We start from the raw sequence: 19250 nt of genomic DNA on the forward strand, positions 1-19250 counted from the left end.
CCACACCTCCAGCTCCCTCCATCCACAGGCTCGGACCTCAAATGGCAGAGGACTGTGGGAGGCAGAGGGCCTGGGGTCTGGTCCAGTTCTGCCACTGTTGGCCAATAGTCTGGGGCAAGTTGTTCTCCTGCTTTGGGCCTCAGTTTGCAAACAATCAAAGAAAGGGTTGGACATACTCACCTCTAGGATCCCATTTCATGGTGGAAGCTCCAGGGAAGACAGTGGGTAACTCCCAACATAATCTCCAAAGACTTCTGCTCATGGTATCATCTGTAGCCCACATGACCCCTACTCCCCAACCTCTTCCCCCCCGACATACAGATTTTTCCACTCTTCAAATAATTCCCTAGTACCTACTATATGCCAGCCACTGTTCTAGGCCTCCCAGACCCCACTGCAGTGAAAACCACAGAAGCCCAAAGCTGGGAGGCAGCCCAGACATGAGCCAAGCCATCTGCCCTCCCCCCCCCGCCCCCGCAAGCTGTAGGTCCCTCAGTGTCAGCCTCACCAGTGGGCTGTGTCCCTCAGTGTCGACTCACCACTGTCCAACTCTACTCCCTGTCTCTGAGTGTATGTGTGGCTGCTCCCTCCTGGTGACCTTACAACCTAGGTCCTAATACCACAATAGGGCCTCCAGAGAATGAGGCCATGCCTTCTCCCCAGCACCCTTCAGAGAACACCCCCACACCAAGCCTTAACTTCTCCAACTTAAACACGACAAACGCCACCAGATGTTCCCAAGACGTAGCTTCCAGTCCCTTCACTCTCCGTGCTGTCCACTAGGCTCAGGAGTGGGCAGACACCAGAAGAAAGCCAGCTCCTCCCAGCCCTAGAGAACATGCCCTTGCTCCAGACAGGAGCCAGGAAGACGGACAAAGCAGCCCAGAGCCAATTCACAGAACGACCAGAATCCCGCTGGGCAGACTTCCTTAACAGATGTCCTCCTTCACCTCTGGACTTTTCACTCTCCAGCTTCCCAAATTCCTGTCAGGAACTCACCAGGCCCTCTAGGGTATGGCCTTGGGCAAGTCACTTTGCCACTGGGGATGTTTGTTTGAGTTCAGTTACTGCACATTCGTTCAAACGAATGAGTGAAAGGATCAGTAAAACTCCAGAGTCACATCAGATGAACTTGCTGTTGCTGTTTCTTTTACACATCTGGTAAGAAATCCTTGACTCTCTGCTGGCCACTATTTTTATTCCAGATTGACTCCAAGCCTCTTCTGTTCACTGACCTTCCCAACCCTGGGCTCCTATAGGCAGGACAGACATGTGGCCAAAGCCCATGTTCCTCCTAGTTCAATCTCCTTCTCTGGATCCTCCTCCCCTTCCTTCCTTCTCCCTCCTCTCCTGGGTCAGGGCCATTTTCCCACTCTCCTCAGCTAGACGGAGCCTCTCACTTTCCCAGAAGAATCTGAGCTACATTCCAAAGACCAAGGCAGGATATTCCCAGACATCATTCTGGATTTATACTCAAAAGGCCCAATTAATTCCCTTCAGGTCAGTGGGACCATACAGAAACGTGGGCTTCTTCCACCATGGTCATTATTTCTATGATTAGTATTGACCAGTATTTCTATTAGCACATTCCAGTTTGAAAAATACTTTTGTGTGTGATCTTCACAACATCTTGTGAGATAATATCATCCCCATTTTATAAACAGGCAGGCAGAGGCCCAGAGTGGTGAGTGACTTGTGCAAGGTTATACCTGCTCCATCACACTAGCTCTCTGAACCATGTTCCACTTGACCCTGCAATGACCTTTTGTAGAGAAATCTGGTGGAGGGTGGGCTGGGGGTACTCTGACGAACGCATGGCTCCTTATGGGCATCAACTGAAGTTAATACTCCGGTTCCTTTGCTGCCTTCCTTCCCCAGGCAGGGAAACTGAGGCACAGGAACAAGACCTAACCCAGCACCACCTCTCCTGAAAACCCCCATGGAGAAATGCTAGGGGCCCAGGTGGACAAAGAAGAGCCCACCCAGGGAAGAAGGTCTTTCCAGCTCCCTTGGTTCTTCCTGAATTCTGCTTCCAGCCCTGGCTCTAGCACTGTCTATGTTACTTGGGCAGAACTGACCTCTCTGAGCCTGTTTCCTCATCTATAAAATGGGAGAAATTCTTCCTGCCCTACTGCCATTACGGGGTTGGTGTGATGGGGGGGTCAGCAAATGCTGGCGGAAGAGAAGGGACAGGACCCTGCCTCCCTTCTCTGGTTTGCCCAGGAGGTGGGATAAATTATTTTCTCTTAAATTTTAACTCCAAGGAGCTTGATGGAAAAGGGCCAGATATCAGAAAGCCAGAAGGATGGAAATGATTTGCCCCATTGGCTGGGAAGCCAAAGCACACAGTGTCAGCAATGGCTTCCACCCCACCCCACCCCCAAAGCTGGGGCAGAGATGACACTGAACCCTTCAAGCAGGGCCCCTCCTACCCTCTTTTTTTTTTTTATCTTCAGTGGCCTCTGTCAAGGTCACCCCAAGTAGTCAGTGGTCTCATGACTCCCCACCAGCAGGGACCCCTTGGTTCCCCGGAGAGCAGGGTGGGTGGTTAGTACTCTTAGCCCAAGGTCTTAATCTTTCATTCAGCAAACAGTAATGTTCACACTGAGCTGGGCCCTAGACTCAGGGGAGGCGAGAGGAATTGGGTAGCCTCCATCTTTGGACTCAGTGTCAGTCCAGTGGGGGAGAACGGCACATAAGCCAGCCCATCAGAGGGCACACTGTAAGATGAATACCACCATTTTCTGAGGACTTACTTTGTACCTGACACTAGACACACATTCATTTGTAGAATGCTCACAATTAATTCTCTAGCATCGAAATCATTCACTCCTTTCGCAGCTAAAGTAAGTGATGCTCGAAGGGGTTAATGACTTCCCAAAGTTCACCCAGCGAAGAAACAGCAGAACCAGGATGTGACTGCCATGTCTGTCTGATGCCAAACCCTGAGCGTCAATCCTTATGCTCTCTTCCCTGCCCCCAGAGCTGTGCCAACTACTACGGTAGCCACTAGCTGCATGTGGCTACTGAGTCCTTGAACCGAGACAGATGCAAATTGAGGTGTATTGTAAGGCTAAAGTTGGCACTGGACATTGAAGATTTAATTGAAAAAGAGTGTAATAGAGCTCAGTAATTTTTGCGTTGAAGTATCTTAGATATATTGAGTTAATAAAATATATCATTAGACTATGTCATTGGTTTCTTTTTGCTTTTCTTTTTTCACGTGACCGCTAGAAAATTCTAAATTACAAATATGGCTCACATGACATTTCCTTTAATCTGCATGGATTTAGATAGTCTGAAGTCCTAACCCAGCCCCTGGGGCTCAGAGAAGGCTTCCTGGAGGGGGGGATGCCCAAACTGAGCTTGGTTAAAGGCAAGGTCGTGGAGAGGAGGGTATTCCAGGGCAAGAAAGCTGCAGGGCATCTGGCTTTGGCCCCAGAGGGCTGCAGGGCCTGGGTGGGCTGAGCAGCAGCCCCAGGCAGCTGAGAGCTGGGCGAGTCTCTGGGGGAAGCTACCAGAGCCAAACTTTCCAGAGCAGCACAACCCGCAGGTCTGGGACAGTCTGCCTGACAAAGCTGTTCTCACTGGTCTTTGGCACTCTCTGGAAGGCACTGCGGGGTGGCTGCGTCTGCCTGCGTGTAGAGAGCAGGCAGGGCGGACAGGCAGCAGCACTCACCTGGCAGGGACCTCCCCCTACCCGCTGCCCCCCATCTCCTCGCCTTCAGATTCCTCCAGGAAGGCTCCCAAAGCGCTGCAGTCCCCAGGGACCACCCTTCCCTCGAACCTTCCAGGCCAGACCGTGGGAGCCGCACTCTCCTGCATTAGGTCATACTCTGGTGTGGAATGATGACAAAGCTGAATGGCAGGTCACACAGTACAAAGTACTTTTCTAGACCTATTGTGGTGTTGCTGAGGGCAACATTTACCTCTGTGGAGGGGGCCAGAGGCAGGGATGGGGGATGCTCATGAATTTGTACAGGAGCTGTGTGACCTTGGGCAGGGCCTCTCTGAGCCTCAGTTCTCACCTCTGTAGAATGGGGATGATATTGGCACCACCTCCTAGAGCCTAGGAAGAGGACATGAGAGAAAACCCATAAAGCGCTGAGCGTGTCCTGCAGTACCCTGAGTCTCTCCAAAGCCTTCAAAGTTGCCTCCCCCCAGGAAGTTTACCCCTCCTGCCTCTTCCACCCATGTTCTACCCAGCCTGTCCCTCCTCTGGCCTACTAGACCACACATCTTTTTTCTCCACCTCTGAATTTGGAGTTCAGCTGTCATGAGGCTCTCTGGCTTCTCCAACAAGAATGCAGTCTGGCAAAGGGAAGAGCCTTACCTTCTCCCTCCCCCCTCCTTCTTCTTTCCGTACCCACAGCCAGGCCTCTGCACAGGTCCGCACATCCCAAGTGCCCTCAAGGCCCACTCCAGTAGCTTGCACGTTTGGCCGCCGTCTTTGGCCAAAAAATAATGCAGCTCTGGAAGAATGTGTACCTGTTGGTCTCCACTAAGCAAATCTCTAGGAGCTGGTCCTGCTCTGCTTCCTCCACGGAGGAGCCTTCAGGGGTCCCCTGTTCTCTGATAAAGCAAGCCAAACTCCTCAGCCTGACTCCCCAGACCGTTCAAAGGCTGATCTCACCTGGTTCCTCAGTCTTATCCTCAGGTTCCGGGTGGGGAGCTCTGCCAGTATGAATGCTTCCAGCCTCCCAGGATGGCGGCCCAGCCCTGCCTCTCTGCTTCTGCCCCTGTTCTTTCCTCTGCCTGGGAGACCCCTCCTCCTTTTCCCATGGTCTTTCATCCAGGCATCCTCCAGGAAGTCCTTCCTGGTCTCCTCCTCTTGGCAACAACCCCTCCCAGATAGAAGGAAACTCAGGGCCTCTCCCTCCCGCACTCTGCCCTCCAGCTGCAAGGCCTGAAGTCCTGCCCGCAGTCAGCCTGATGGCAGGGCTCACTTTCATCCTTCTCCCCATGGGGGCCCAGCTCAGAACACATGTGCGTATGTGCTATGTGTCCCTTGAGCCACCCTCACTCCCAGAGTCAGGGGCCGGGAGTAAGAATTCACCAGGAAACCAGGACACTCTTGGGGCTGTGTTCTTCTGACCCCAACATCACCTTGGCTACATTTCTTAATGGAGCCCCATACTCCAACTGCCCCTGGGAAATCAGCCCTCACCCCGGAGTCTGAGAGCCACACTTCCGGGGCCTGAACATGAAAGGTCTGGCCACCGTCCCACTCGCTAAGGATACCCGGCCACCCAGCCTCCCATCAGGTGCCTGCGGTGGCCTCTGAGGTCTGCTCATCGCCGGAGCATCACAGACTCCTTGCAGTCAAAAGAGACCTTGGAGACTGTCATACAGAGGCTGGAAGCAGTGAGTGGCAACGTGTCTGCGGTCCCGTGTGCCAGAAGATGCTGCAGTGACACCATCAATCCACATCATCGTTGTGGAGAGCAGCTGAGTCCCCACTACGTACTGGCGCGGCGCCTAGCAATTTGGATACATTTTCCGTTTTTAATCTGCTACCCCCCTGTAAAGCAGAGGTTAGAGACGCACTTGCTTTTCCAGGGGGAGGAAACTGAAGCTCAGAGCACTGAAGTCACTAAACCAAGGTCATGCTGCTAGTGGGGGTTGGGGAAGGAGCAGGATTCAGTTGCAGGCATGCCTGACTCCAGAGCCCGTGGCTTTTCCATCCTTAACCCTGCATACATTTGGCTTGTCACAAATGTACTGTAGAGATGCTGGCTGTGTTTTAGTTGTTGTCTGGATTATAGTTACACAAGTGTGCATAAACTTACAATCTGTGTACTTTGCTGCATTTGCAACTTCGATAAAGTTTTTCTTTAAAGAAAAACTTTTTTTCTTTTAGGAGAGGGAGAGCCCCTGATGCAGGGCTTGATCTCACGTCCCCAAGATCCCGACCTGAGCAGAAACCAAGAATCAGACGTCCAACCGAGCCACCCACGCACCCCTCAATAAAATTTTCTTTTTAAAAAAGATTTTTGGGGACGCGTGGGTGGCTCAGTTGGTTGAGCAGCTGCCTTTGGCTCAGGTCATGATCCCAGGGTCCTGGGATCAAGCCCCGCATCAGGCTCCTTGCTCAGCAGGGAGCCTGCTCCTCTCTCTGCCTCTGCCTGCCGCTCTGCCTGCTTGTGCGCGCTCTCTCTCTGACAAATAAATAAATAAAATCTTTTTAAAATTAAAAAAAGAAAAGATTTTTGTCCTAGAGATGAATATTCGCTAGAGATTTTCAGGATGTGGAATCCTCTTAGTACTAGATTCTGAAGCTAGAATGCTGTTTCTCTCTCTCTCTCTCTTTTTTTTTTTTCTTTCTGACCATCTTTCTATTGCAACCAGGACTGTTCCCAAGATCTCTAAATTCCCACACCAGGCCAAGCAGAATTTCACCCGCTGCCCATTGCTCAGACCACAATGGACATTTTCTCATATTCAGGTTCCCAGCCCAGGTGTCACCCAGCCAACGCTCCCCTTCCAGAAGCTGGCAGAGCTCTGCAGTCTTTGCAACCTCCTCCCCATCCACCCATATGCAGGGATCAGATGGTGAGACCAGTCGCTATACCACTGGCTAATCCCCAGCTTCAGAAGGCGGCCAGGCAGCGATGTCTGGATGTTCCCACTCCTAGTACCAGGCCAGGCCAGGCAGAGAAGTCTTCTGTGTGTACAAACACAGCCTTCTGCTTAGGTGGCTCCTGCTGGACTCCCTCGCCAACTCGGCCCTCTGTGGCTTTTATCTTCCTGCCCAAAATAACCATTGGCTTTACTGCTTCTCTGGACATGAATCAGATTCTCGTGAGAGCCCGTGAGCAGCTTGAGGACAGGAAGGGCATGTTATCCATCTCCATTTCCCCAGTGCACGAGGGCAAAGGTTTGTGGGATTTAGCGAGCTCCTCTGCATGCCTGGGGGGACCTGAGCTAGGCAGCGAGAACTCACTAGCAAACAGTCATGCTCTCTGAAAGCTCACAGTTTAGAGAAAACACCAGGACCAGCCAAATGCAATAGAAGGCAAAAAGTACTAAAGGCTGTAAGAAAAGGATGAAGTGTTTTGGAGTTCAGAGGAGAAAGACACTGGGGGAGGTCAGAGTGTCAGAAGTTTCAAGGCGGAGGGAGCATTTGGGCTGAACATTACAGACAGAGCAGAAGGACAGTCTAGGTAGAGGAGACAGCATTAAAAAAAGGCCTGGCATGGCATACCAAGTGATTTCCTGCACTGTCTAGCAACTAGCCACATGTGACTATTTAAATTTAAATGAATTAAGATGGGAAAAAATGTAAAATTCATAGCCACCTATGGTTAGTGGCTACCATATTGGACAGTGCAGATGTGCACCATTTCCAGACGGTTCTACTGGATGGCGCTGGTCCTCATGGCAGAGAATCCGGAAGACTTTGCATGGAGGCGTGACGTGATCAGAGCTGGGCTTTAGGAAGATAAATTTGTCCTTAGAGAGGAGTGAATGACTGGAGGGTAGGAGAAACCTGGATCTGGTGGTGGGCCAGAGAGCATTACAATAATCCAGGCAAGATCGATAACCGCTTCCCTTCCCTCTGTTCACCTCTTCCTATCAGTAAGCAGGAATGCAGAGCACAATGCTTCTCAAAGCATGTTCCCCGGAACAGCAGTATCATCTGAGAATGCCTTAGTGTACAAATCCTCAGGCCCTACCCTGCAGAGTCAGAAACTTGGGGGTTCGGAGAAGTAACTTGTGTTTTGGTCAGCCCTCTCATGGTTCTGATGCACACTCGGGGGTGAGATCTGCCAGCACCGAGGCTAGGGGCCATCCACGCTGGTTCCAAAGTAACTCTACACTCCAGAGTCAGAAGACGTGGCTCCATGGCCTGTCTCAGACATTAACCAGTGTGCTTAATCTCTTCGGCCTCAGTTTACGTATAATAACCCTAATCGGTTATTATAAAGATCAAAGAAGTTAATACTCTAAGTTAACTCTTCTAAGAAAAGTGTCTGGCATATAGTAAGTGGTTAGTGAATGTTAATTATAATTTTAGTCCTCCTGTGTCTCTTTATCTAAACTCCCATGGCACCAATTTAAAGACCTCCCATATACAATGGACCAGCATCTGTCTCCTGCCATGAGCTATGGCCTCCTACCTGTCCATCATGTATTTCGAGGCCCACTCCCCCAAAGCACCAGTCACTTCTCTCCAGGCCAAAGGTGTCAGGTCCTCTCTCAGAAGACAATGGCACATCTTGTGTCAAGATCCAAGAGGCGAATTTAATGTATTTAGCTAAGATGCCCTATAGGGGATCAAGTCAGAAGATGGCCCTTGAGTCTTTCCCTACAAGACCACCTGGGAATAGGATTGTCTGGACATGAGTGTCCAGATGCCCACCGCCATGGAAAGCGTCAAGCCTGTTCAGTTGATCCATGCCAGACAGAAGGGTCTGGGAAACAGTACCTGGGGTTCTACCTACTGCGGGAGCTGGATCCTAATTCAGGGAACCAGCCAGAGGGAGACGGTATCGACAAACCTGGACTCTGATCTTGGCAGTGAGATCTCAGGCAGTCATTCTCCTCTCTGGATTCAATTTCCTTACCTCTAATGGGAGGCGGTTGGCCTAGTGTGGTTCTTAACCTTTTATGGGTCATGGTTTTCTCTGAAAATGAGATGAAAACTGCAGAGTTTCTCCCCCAGAAAAATGCACATGGGCACACTTCCAGACACACACACACACACACACACACACACACACACACACACTTCTTGTTATTTCAGGCATCAAGTGACCTCATGAAGCCCATGTGTCGATCACTCCATGGGTGATCAACTTGCTCAAGAAACCTTGGCTAGATGGTCTCTAATCACCCGCGACAAGAAATCAGCTGTATTTGTATCTAATTTAAAGGAACTCTATGTGAAAAATTTCACCAAAATGATGAAATCTGAAATGCAATTTCGTAGGATTCAATCACTGATGGGCTAAATGCTCTGCATCCCTCCTAGAGCCTGCCCCCTGCCTTGTCACATTGCCTCTGCAGGCTGTCCCCCTCTTCTGCTCCCCCCAGGCAGCACGAAGTGAGCACACAGTCCTGAAAGACAACCCTGGCCCCCACAGGCTGTCTCTGTCACTTCCTAAGAGTGGACAGATTGTCTCCAGCCATGAGAAGGTAGAAGAGGAGGAGTTGCTCACCTCTTGTTCCCCTACCCCAAATCCCCAGCTCAGATGCCAACCACCAAAGAGGGTCTCAGATGCCACCCCACGCCCCAACACAGACAGAGAGACACACACACATATACCCTCCCTCACATAACCACAGCCACAGACTACACCTCTAGACGCTTGGTGGTGCAGTCACTCAGAACAGGCAAGAGGTATTTTTAGAGGCTGAGTGACAGGATGGGTGAGAGCAGTTCCACTCTGTCAGAGCGACGGCCGCTACCGCGGCTCTGATGAATCACTCTGTGCTACGTGAATGTACACGGCCGTTGGCATGGCCAGAGAGGCTGTGCCGGCTTCTAGAATGAATGTCTTGGATTGGTGACCATGCTGATCACACCAGGCTGAGCCCAAGATCACACCAGGGCCAAGACTGCCCAGCCTGAACCAGGGCGGCGGAGCCAGACCTGTGGCTCAGCCCAGCCCAGCCTCCCATGACCAACATAGCCCTCACCACGACAGCCCACACCAGGCCACCAGTCCAGGCAGGGGGCCCTCCTTCTGCAAGAGTCCCCTCAGAGTAGCGATTGATATCTCTCCTCCTCCAGAGTCCTTTTGAAGAAGCCTCTCCCCCCACACCACCCCACTGAATCTGGGTATTAAGGCAATGAGCACCTAGTGAGTCAGGCAGACTTGAACAGGGTCAACGCCATGGTCAGCTGGTTTCATCTTCCTGGAGGGCACTTTGGAAAAGTGCATTCTGAGCCTTAAAAGTATACATAACTGGGGCACCTGGGTGGCTCAGTGGGTTAAAGCCTCTGCCTTCGGCTTAGGTCATGATCTCAGGGTCCTGGGATCAAGCCCCACATAGGGCGCTCTGCTCTGCAGGGAGCCTGCTTCCTCCTCTCTCTCTCTCTCTGCCTGCCTCTCTGCCTACTTGTGATCTCTGTCAAATAAATAAATAAAATCTTAAAAAAAAAATAGCTGAGCAACCTTGGCAAAGTTATAAAAAAAAAAGTATACATAACTTTAAGCCAGAAATTCTTCTACAATGCACAGACCCCATGATACAGCTACAAGAACATTTGTTTTGTGTATACAAGAGTTTTGTATATCAGAGTGAAGTGGGAATTAGAATTAATAGAAGTGTCTAAAAATAGCGGCTATGTTATACAAATAGTGATACATAAATATCCTGAAATATTATGCAGTTGTTAAAATAGAGTGTTGTGTATTTCTACGATGGTATATAATCACATTCATAACACAATACAACATTTTAAAAAGCAGGTAGAAAACAGTATATAACATATGATCCATTGCTATAAAATGTATGTGTGCATGCACAGAAAATGACAAAAACTGGAGGGGTGCCTGGTGGCTCAGTGGGTTAAGCATCTGCCTTCGGCTGGGGTCATGATCTCAGGATCCTGGGATCCAGCCCCGCATCAGGCTCCCGTCTGTGTCTCCCTCTCCCTCTGCCTGCTGCTCCCCCCTGCCTGTGCTCTCTCTCTCTCTCTCTCTCTCAAATAAACAAATAAAATCTTTAAAAAAAAGAAAACTAGAAAGAAAGATACAAAAAATTATGTTCCCAGATGTTGTTTTTTGACAGTGGAATTATTTCTCTTGTGCTTACTTGGGTTTTGTTTTACTTCCTTGCTGATTTTCTGCTGTGTGGATGTGTGGAACATATATTATTTACATAAGAATGGCCCATTACCTTCAGCTGACTCACAGCCTATGGTCTGAACCACGCAAAGCCCTTCCTGGTTTCTCATTAGAGGTCCCACCCCTTCAGCCTCCACTCTTACCAAGTGTCCCTCTGGCTTTGAACTTCCATGCCCTCCCCAGGTACTCCCTGGAATTTTGCTAATTGGAGGCCCCATCCAGCCAGCCCCCACGGTCCGCTGACACAGGCCTCCGCAGCAGAAGTGCCCTCCTCCAGGAACCCCAGTCCCTGAATCTCATCCACACAGAGTCCAATCCAGACAGCATGCATCTCATTCTACAATAAGGGACATAAGTATTATAATAAAGATAAAAGTGGTAATAAATCTGTTGGTGGGAATGTAAATTGGTACAGCCACTGTGGAAAACAGTATGGAGGTTCCTCGAAAAATTAAAAATAGAAATACACTATGATCCAGTAAACATACTACTGGGTATGTACCCAATGAAAATGAAAACGCTAATTCAAAAAGATATTTGCACCCCTGTGTTTACTGCAGCATTATTTACAAAAGCCAAGATATGGAAGCAACCCAAGCGTCCATTCATAGATGAATGGATAAAGAAGATGTGGCATGTTGGGTTATGGACATTGGGGAGGGTATGTGCTATGGTGAGTGCTGTGAAGTGTGTAAAGCCTGACGATTCACAGACCTGTACCCCTGAGGCAAATAATACATTATATGTTAATTAAAAAATTAAAAAAAAAAAGATGTGGCATATATGTATGAAGGAATATTATTCGACCATAAAAAAGGAGGCGATCATGCTGTTTGTGACAACATGGATGGACCTAGAGGGTATTATGCTACATGAAAGAAGTCAGACGCAGAAAGAAAAATACCAAATGATTTCACTCATATGTGAAATCTAAAAAAAAAAAAAAAAAGAATAAATGAACAAAAAGGAGAATCAGACCTATAAATACAGAGAACAAACTGATAGTGGCCAGAGGGGAGAGGCATGGGCAAAATGGGTGAAGGCAAGTGGGAGATAAAGGCTTCCACTTACGGAATGAATGAAGGCACAGGAATAAAAGGCCAAGTGCGGGGGAGATGGTCGATGACCCTGCAATAGCATCTGGTGACAGATGGCAGCTACACTTGTGGAGAGCGCAGCTTAAAGTATAGAGAAGTCGAATCACTGTGGTGTACACCTGAAACTATATCAACTGTACTTTAATTTTAAAAAATCTTAAAAAGTGGTCGTGAACATTCATTATATTCTGTTTTCCTTTTTTCTAGAGCATTTTATTATACTCATATCACTTAACTCTCACAATGGCTTTCAAAGTGGGTATTGTACCCATTACACAGAGGAGGACACTGAGGCCTCGCAAGGATAGCAGCACAACACTTGCCAAAGGTCACACTTAAGTCAGGATTCAGACGCAGGTCCGACTGGCACAGAGAAGGAGTTAAATAGAAGATCTGAACAGGACATCCTGAGCCCACATTCTAAGGAGACATATTCTCCAGAGCCCTCCCTTCCAGCTGAGCTTATGGTCACTACACCGCTCTCCCCTGCTCAGAACCCCACAAAAGCCCATCTAGGGCCACGTGCCCTGCATCTCCACACCAGGCCATCATTCCCTCCCAGCGGGTCCTTGCCGCCTCCTCGGATCTCCTAGCAACCAGCCTGTCATGGCCTGCACTCTCTCCGCCTCTGGCTCTCCTGCTCTGGCCCGTCTCACTGAGGAGGCAGCAGCTGGCAGGCTCCTCTCACAGGGGTTATGGCACCCCTGCGTGGCTGGGGGGAGGGAGGGGTGGGAGGGGAGGAGATGGACTTAGCCTGCACGGCTCTCACGCTAGGCCTGCTCCCAGCTCCACAACTGGGGCACCGGCTTCGGCGGCACCATCCTTTTCTTGAGCTTCTGACTTTCTGCTGACTGGGCCAAAAAAAAAAAAAAAAAGAAGTGGAATCCTAGGCCTCACATTCTCATCAATTCCAATCTCCTTTTGTATTTTTGAAGTGTGCACATGGACTCTTCCCACCAGACTATTACTATTAAAAATAGCAATAATAGGGGTGCCTGGGTGTCTCAGTCACTTAAATGTCCAACTCTTGATCTTGGCTCAGGTCTTGATCTCAGGGTAGTGGGATCGAGGCCTAAGTCGGGCTCTACACTCAGTGGAGTGTCTGCTTGTCCCTCTCCCTCCCCGGGGACTGCCCCTTCCCCCACACGCACCTTCTCTCTCACCCTCTCTCTCTCTCAAATAAGTAAATAAATAAAATCTTTTTTTTTTAAGCAATAATAAAAGTACTAGCAACAGCAGGTGCTTGGGTGGCTCAGTGGGTTACGCCTCTGCCTTCGGCTCAGGTCATGATCCCGGGGTCCTGGGATTGAGCCCCGCATCGGGCTCTCTGCTCAGAAGGGAGCCTGCTTCCCCCTCTCTCTCCACCTGCCTCTCTGCCTACTTGTGATCTCTCTCTGTCAAATAAATAAATAAAATCTTTTTTAAAAAAAAAGTACTAGCAACAAAACAGCGACTTCCTCTTTATTCAGTGCTTCAAACCACCCCTGAGAAGCAGGACCCAGTAGCCCCAAATTAAAGATGAGGAAACTGAGATGTAACTTGGCGTAACTAGGGAATGGCGGCACAAGGATTTAAACAAGTATATCTGACACCAGTGTACGCTCTGCCCGCTGCCCCACACCATCACCATATCTCTTAGAAATAAATCATGTGGTCTTATCCCTTTCCCAAGGAGATGAGGAAACTGAGACCCAGACAGGGAAAAGGATTTGTCATCAGCCAGCATCTGCTTATTTCCTGAGTAGCTACTATGTACGGCGCGTGCAGCTAGTGCTGCAAACGAAGAAAAGCTTTGACTCCCGCGTTCGCTGATGGCTGGGCTCTGACATGTTGGTGACTGTCAAAACCGAGCAATGGGTTCGTGGAGGTTTGTTACACTATTCTCCCTACTTTTTAGCAGGTTTGCAATTGTCCATGATACAAAAAGTTAAAGACAAAAGGACAACAGAAAGATGGCCGATGAGCATGTAAATTCTAAGTCTGGCTTGAACTTAGAAAACCAGTAAAATCACCCAAACTTAGAAATATTTTGCTCTTACAGTTTTGAAGGTCAGGAAAAGGCAGGCATACTAGAACCCACTTGGAAACCTCTCTTCCTCCATCTTTCTATACAATTTTCGGCCTCTGTGCTGTTGCTAGGAAACCGGCAAGGAGAATCCCAGACTGGCTGGTTGGGCCCTCTCCCCTCCCTCACTGCCCCTCTTGGGGGGGTACAGTGCCCCTACCCCTGGAGCTGGCCCTAGCGGGTATCTCTCTGTGAGTCCACAGGCCACATGACGCAGCCTGAGATCCTGTCCGCCGCTGGGAGAGAGGCGAGTATAAATCCAGAGAACTATGATTAGAAAGCAAATTACAGGCCTCTCTCTGCAGGTCCCCAGCTCACAAAAACCTCCTAGCCGTCAGACGGCCTTTACTCAGGTGGCTCCAAGTCTCCAGAGAGAGCGAGCACATGAGTCAGGAGACACCAGAGAGAGTGACCGTGTGAGTATGAGTGAGAGAAACTACCCAACAGAGGCAGAAAATGTGACTAGTGGGGAAAGGGAGGCCACTGGGGGGCAGCAGAGCGCAACGGGCAAGGACTCCAGCAGCCGGTCAGCTCCTAGCCCCGGCTCCCTGGGTTTCCTAGCTGGGAGACTTCAAGGGGATATCTTCACCTCTCTGAGCCTTCATTCCTTAGCTGCAAATGAAGGCTAGTTCCACCTACGATACAGAGCAGATATAAGGACTGAAGGAGGCAATACAGGTCAAGTGTGTCAGCACACGACAAATAGTGGCTTTAAGAAACTGCTAACTGGGGCGCCTGGGGGGCTCAGTCGGTTAAGTGCCTGACTCTTGATTTCGGCTCAGGTCACAATCTCAGTGGTCTTGAGATCAAGCCCCACATTGGGCTCTGCTCTGAGCGTGGGACTTGCTTGGGAATCTCTCTCTCCCTCTGCTCCTGCCCCTCTCTCCCAAGATTCTTTCCCTCTCTTCCCCCACACCACCCGCCGCCACGCGCGCGCTCTCTCTCTCACAAATAAATAAATCAATCTTTAAAAAAAATAGTGCTAACCATATGATCTAGCAGTTCTGGGATATACCCAAAAGCTCTGAAAGCGTGGTCTTGAAGAGATATTTGTACATCTGTGTTCACAGCGGCGTTATTCACAACCACCAAGAAGTAGAAGCAACACGAGAGTCCAACAACAGATGAATGGATAAACAAAATGTGTCCTACACATATGATGGAATATTATTCAGTCTTAAAAAGGAAGGGGATTCTGACACATGCTGGAACATGGCTGGACCTTGCAGGCGTTGTGCTCAGTGACATAAGCCAGACACAAAGAGGCACATACTGTTTGATGCCATTTACACAAGGTGCGGACAGTAGTCAGATTCACGGAGACAGAAAGCGGAGTGCTGGTTGCCAGGGGCTGGGGAGAGAGAGGACTGGAGAGTTGTTGTTCGATGGGTAGAGAGTTTTGGTTTTGCAGGAAAGAAGTTCTGGAGATGAGCGTGCTTGTGGTTGCATGACAGCAGGAACGGATTCCACGCGCCTGAACTGTGCAGTTAACAATGGTGGAGATGATATATTTATGTTAGGTGTATTTTTTCATGGTTAAAAAAAAATTTAGTTAAAAAAAGAAAGTACCAGGCAGAAAACCCCAAAACAGAGTAAAAGACTAAGAGACAAAGCTAAAGAGATAGGAAGGACTAGAAAAGTGTGCAGAAACGGGGTGATGCAAAGAGGAGAAACACCAACCCCCCCTCCGCCCCCACGCACCCCTCCAAAGCCACAGAGCACAAACAGAGGACTTTCCAGCAAGGGCATGCACTTCCAGGGTGCTAGGGTCCTGCCTCCTACCCTGAATTCCACCCCCGCTCAGGGACTGTTCTGGTCAGCACCAAAGTGGAGGCCTCTGGGAGAATCAACCCTCACTCTCCACCCCACCCCCTGCCCGGAATCCTCAGGGAAAGAGGGAAGGATGGAAACTCAGAAGGAAGTGAAGGAAGGAATAACAGGTAGAGGCAGTGGGGTGGCAGAGCAGCACGTGAAAGGGCCCTGGGGTACAAGCCATATTATGGAGAGCCCTCCAGGGTGGCCGGATGCTCAGGCATGTTGGAGAAGTAGGAGGGAGAGGAGGGCAAATGGGCAAATGGGGAAAGGCCTTTCCTGACCACCTACCACACACAGGACACCGTCCCGCACCATCATCTCAGCCATCTTTAAAGTAATCCTGACAGGCAGGAATTCCTGTACCCGTTTTATGGAGGAAGAAATGAAAATTCAGATAGATAAAGTAACTCGCCCCAGGAAACGCAGGTGGTAAGGAGAGAGCAGGGATTCAAAAACCAGCTGACTCCTAACCTTATGCTTATCTCTTCAGCCCCTGGGATATCAGTACAAAAGGCCAAGAGTGTGGGCTCTGGAGTCAGGATCCCAAATCCCACGCCATCCCTCCCTAGCTGTGTGAGCTGGAGAAAATTACTTAACCTTCCGGATGTCCTCTTCCTCAGCTGTTGAGTGGGAATGAACCATAGCACCTTCGTCATATAGTTTTAAGGGAATTAAATGAATATAGTATTGCAAGAAAAGTGCCATTGTGTGCAGTGAAAACACAAAATAGCCCTTATTAGTCATGATGCTGAGGTCTCTAGGTACCCCCCACAAACGCCCCCCCCACCCAGAGACAGACCATTGCTTGTCCCTGGCTGAGTCCAGTGTGGTCTCTGGAGCGAGGCAGATCCAGACCTCTGGAGAGGTCAGATCCAGATCCCTGAGAATGCTGAGAGCCCAGGCTGGACTGTAACCTTGCAGGAGCAGCAGGAACATTCTAGAAATGACCTCCTCCACTCTCTGATCTTGACTCCATGGTCTGAGTAAGTTGTTTGGCAGATGCTCCCTCAGTGGAATGTGGTCTAAGTAGCCTTCATTCTCATGGAGTGACCATACCAGAAACAAACAAGGCTGCCAAGTTACCTACCCATGGGCCTCCACCATGGGCTGACCCTTGGCCCTTAGCACCTTCTAGGATGAGGTTACCTATAACTGCAGAGCGTCAACACCAGTAAGGCCTTCAGAGACCATCTCACTCCACCCCTTGTCCTACAGATCAAACACCGAGGCCTAGAGATAAGAGGCGACATACTTAAGGTCACACGCTGAGCCAGTGCCAAAGCTAGAACACAACACTGGGCTACCTAATTCCCTGGTCTTTCCAACTTATCTTTCCATTCCTACATTTGTTGTGTCAAATTGAAGTCTACATATTCAACTTTCAAGAGGTTTGGTCACCCCTATAAGCCTAACTCTGGAAGGCTGGCCTTATGGGAAAGGCAAGAACTTCAGGGACAGGCGGATCTGGGTTCAAATCCCAGCTCTACTACCTCCTAGCCGAATGGCCCTTCATTTGTTTCTGTATCAGAAGACAGTGGATGATGGCAGCTAAGGGGGTAGGAGACAGACCCAGTTCTGCCACTCCCTGGCGGGCAAGTCACTCTACCAATCACTGCTTCAGTTTCCTCTTCTGCAAAGCCTGCCTCACAGTCATGAGTACAGAATGAGAAAAATATAACTAAAGGACATGGCACAGTGCTTGCTATGGGGTAAGCATTCAATAAACAATGCCCATCAGTAGTACAACATCTCTGTCTTCTCTCCAATGCCAAGACTGGAACATGCCGCCAGCAAGTAGCACAAGGTACCTCAAAGCTCCAGCTCCCTCAGCTCCCCTCACGGAATCATGGGGTGTCAACGCTGATAACAGTCCCATTTGACAGAAAACAGAACTGAGACCCAGAGGGAAATGACTTGCTCAAGGTCACAGAGCAAGTTACTGAGGTGAACTAGAACCCAGCTCTCTTGACTCCTACTGACTTTGCTCTAGAAACAGGAGCTCTTACTGTCCAGGCAGCTGTGCTTGTCTGTAGATCCTGGGGGAAGAGACCAGAAATACCAAAGTGTGGCTGCTTTCGGCCGGAATGGAACTGAGCGACCTTGCCATCATGGGGGATGCAGGTCAGAGGTAGGGTGGGGCTGCGTGCCGGCAGAGCAGGCCAGCTGGGCCAGCCGCCAGAGTGGCTCCATAGGCACAGCTCAGGGCCCTCTCATCAGCTACATAATAAAGTAATTATGGGATTAGGGATAAAATTAGTCACTTGTGTAATTATTTTGCTTAGAACAAGAACAGAAAGGGCCTTTTTAAAGAGTGGTTCCTTGGCCCCTCCCAAGAGCACTGCTACAGAGACGCAGATGAGTGAACGTACACGTGAACACACATACACACAGCAGTGATGGCGGCGGGTGAACATGGCCACTCGGCTTCATCAGACAGCTCCTCACCAGTCCTAACCGTCAAGGCCAGGGGCTACGTTCTCTGAGGTTTGCCTCATGGAACACCTTGTCTCACTGTCACAGGGTACACTGGCTCCCCTCAGAGCCCTCCATCACAGAGAATTTGGGGCTATGGTCTCTCATGCCTCCCCCAACCATAGTATAATGAGGTCTGGGTTTCCCCAGCCCGTCCTCCATCACAGAGGCTGGTGGTAGAGTTCCCACATTACCTGGGGGTCCACTAATCCAGACAGACTCCTGGTACTGGTCCCTGAGATAGGCAGAATAATGGCCCCCAATCATGTCCGTATTCTAACGCCTAGAATCTGTGAGTATGTTACCTCGCGTGGCAGGAGGGACTGTGCACATGTGACTAGGTTAAGAATTTTGAGATGAGATTATCTTGAATAATCCAAGTGGTCTCGATGTAATGAATCCTAAGGTCTTTATAAGTGAAAGAGGAAGCAGGGGACTGAAAGCCACAGAAGGAGGTGTGACGGTGGAACCAGAGGTCGGAGCGATGCCACTGCTGGAAGGGACCATGAGCCAAGGAACGTGGGGCCTCTAGAAGTGGGAAAGGTCAAGGTGCACAGTCTCCCCTGGAGCCTCCAGAAGGAAGGCAGCACCTTGATTTTAGCTCCATAAGGCCCAGTTCCAGACTTCCGACCTCCATGACTATAAAGTAATGAATCTGCGTTATTTTAAGATACTAAACATGTGGTAATTTACTACTAACAGCGGTAGGAAAGAAACTAATACAGTCACTCTAAGGAGGGATGCTTGGAGCCCACCCTGCCCTCCAGGATTGAAGCCCCTGATGAAACTCTCTCTCCAAGGGCCAGCCAGGGGATTCCTGGGGCCAACATGTGTCCTGAATGAGCCTCTAGGGAGTAGGCTTGATAGGGGGTCCAAACTCTACCCCAGAGAGGTATGTTTGGGGAAACAGCACCCCAGAAAAGGCATGAAAGGGAGAGAGTTCTAGAAAGAAAGGGAGAAGCCCCACCTTACTCCAGGGACTGGGCCCCTCTAATATGTTCTCCA

General features: G+C 49.8%; 1 protein-coding gene across 1 annotated transcript in view; it reads right to left on the bottom strand.

Annotated features, from left to right (window-relative positions):
• Positions 1 to 19250, bottom strand: part of LOC111141413 (erythrocyte membrane protein band 4.1 like 1) — a 104335-nt gene that overhangs the window by 69035 nt on the left and 16050 nt on the right. The gene's annotated exons all lie outside the window — the stretch shown is intronic.

The sequence above is a fragment of the Enhydra lutris genome, unplaced genomic scaffold, assembly GCF_002288905.1.
Source record: "Enhydra lutris kenyoni isolate GAN:26980312 unplaced genomic scaffold, ASM228890v2 scaffoldscaffold6, whole genome shotgun sequence".
Taxonomy (NCBI): Eukaryota; Metazoa; Chordata; class Mammalia; order Carnivora; family Mustelidae; genus Enhydra; species Enhydra lutris.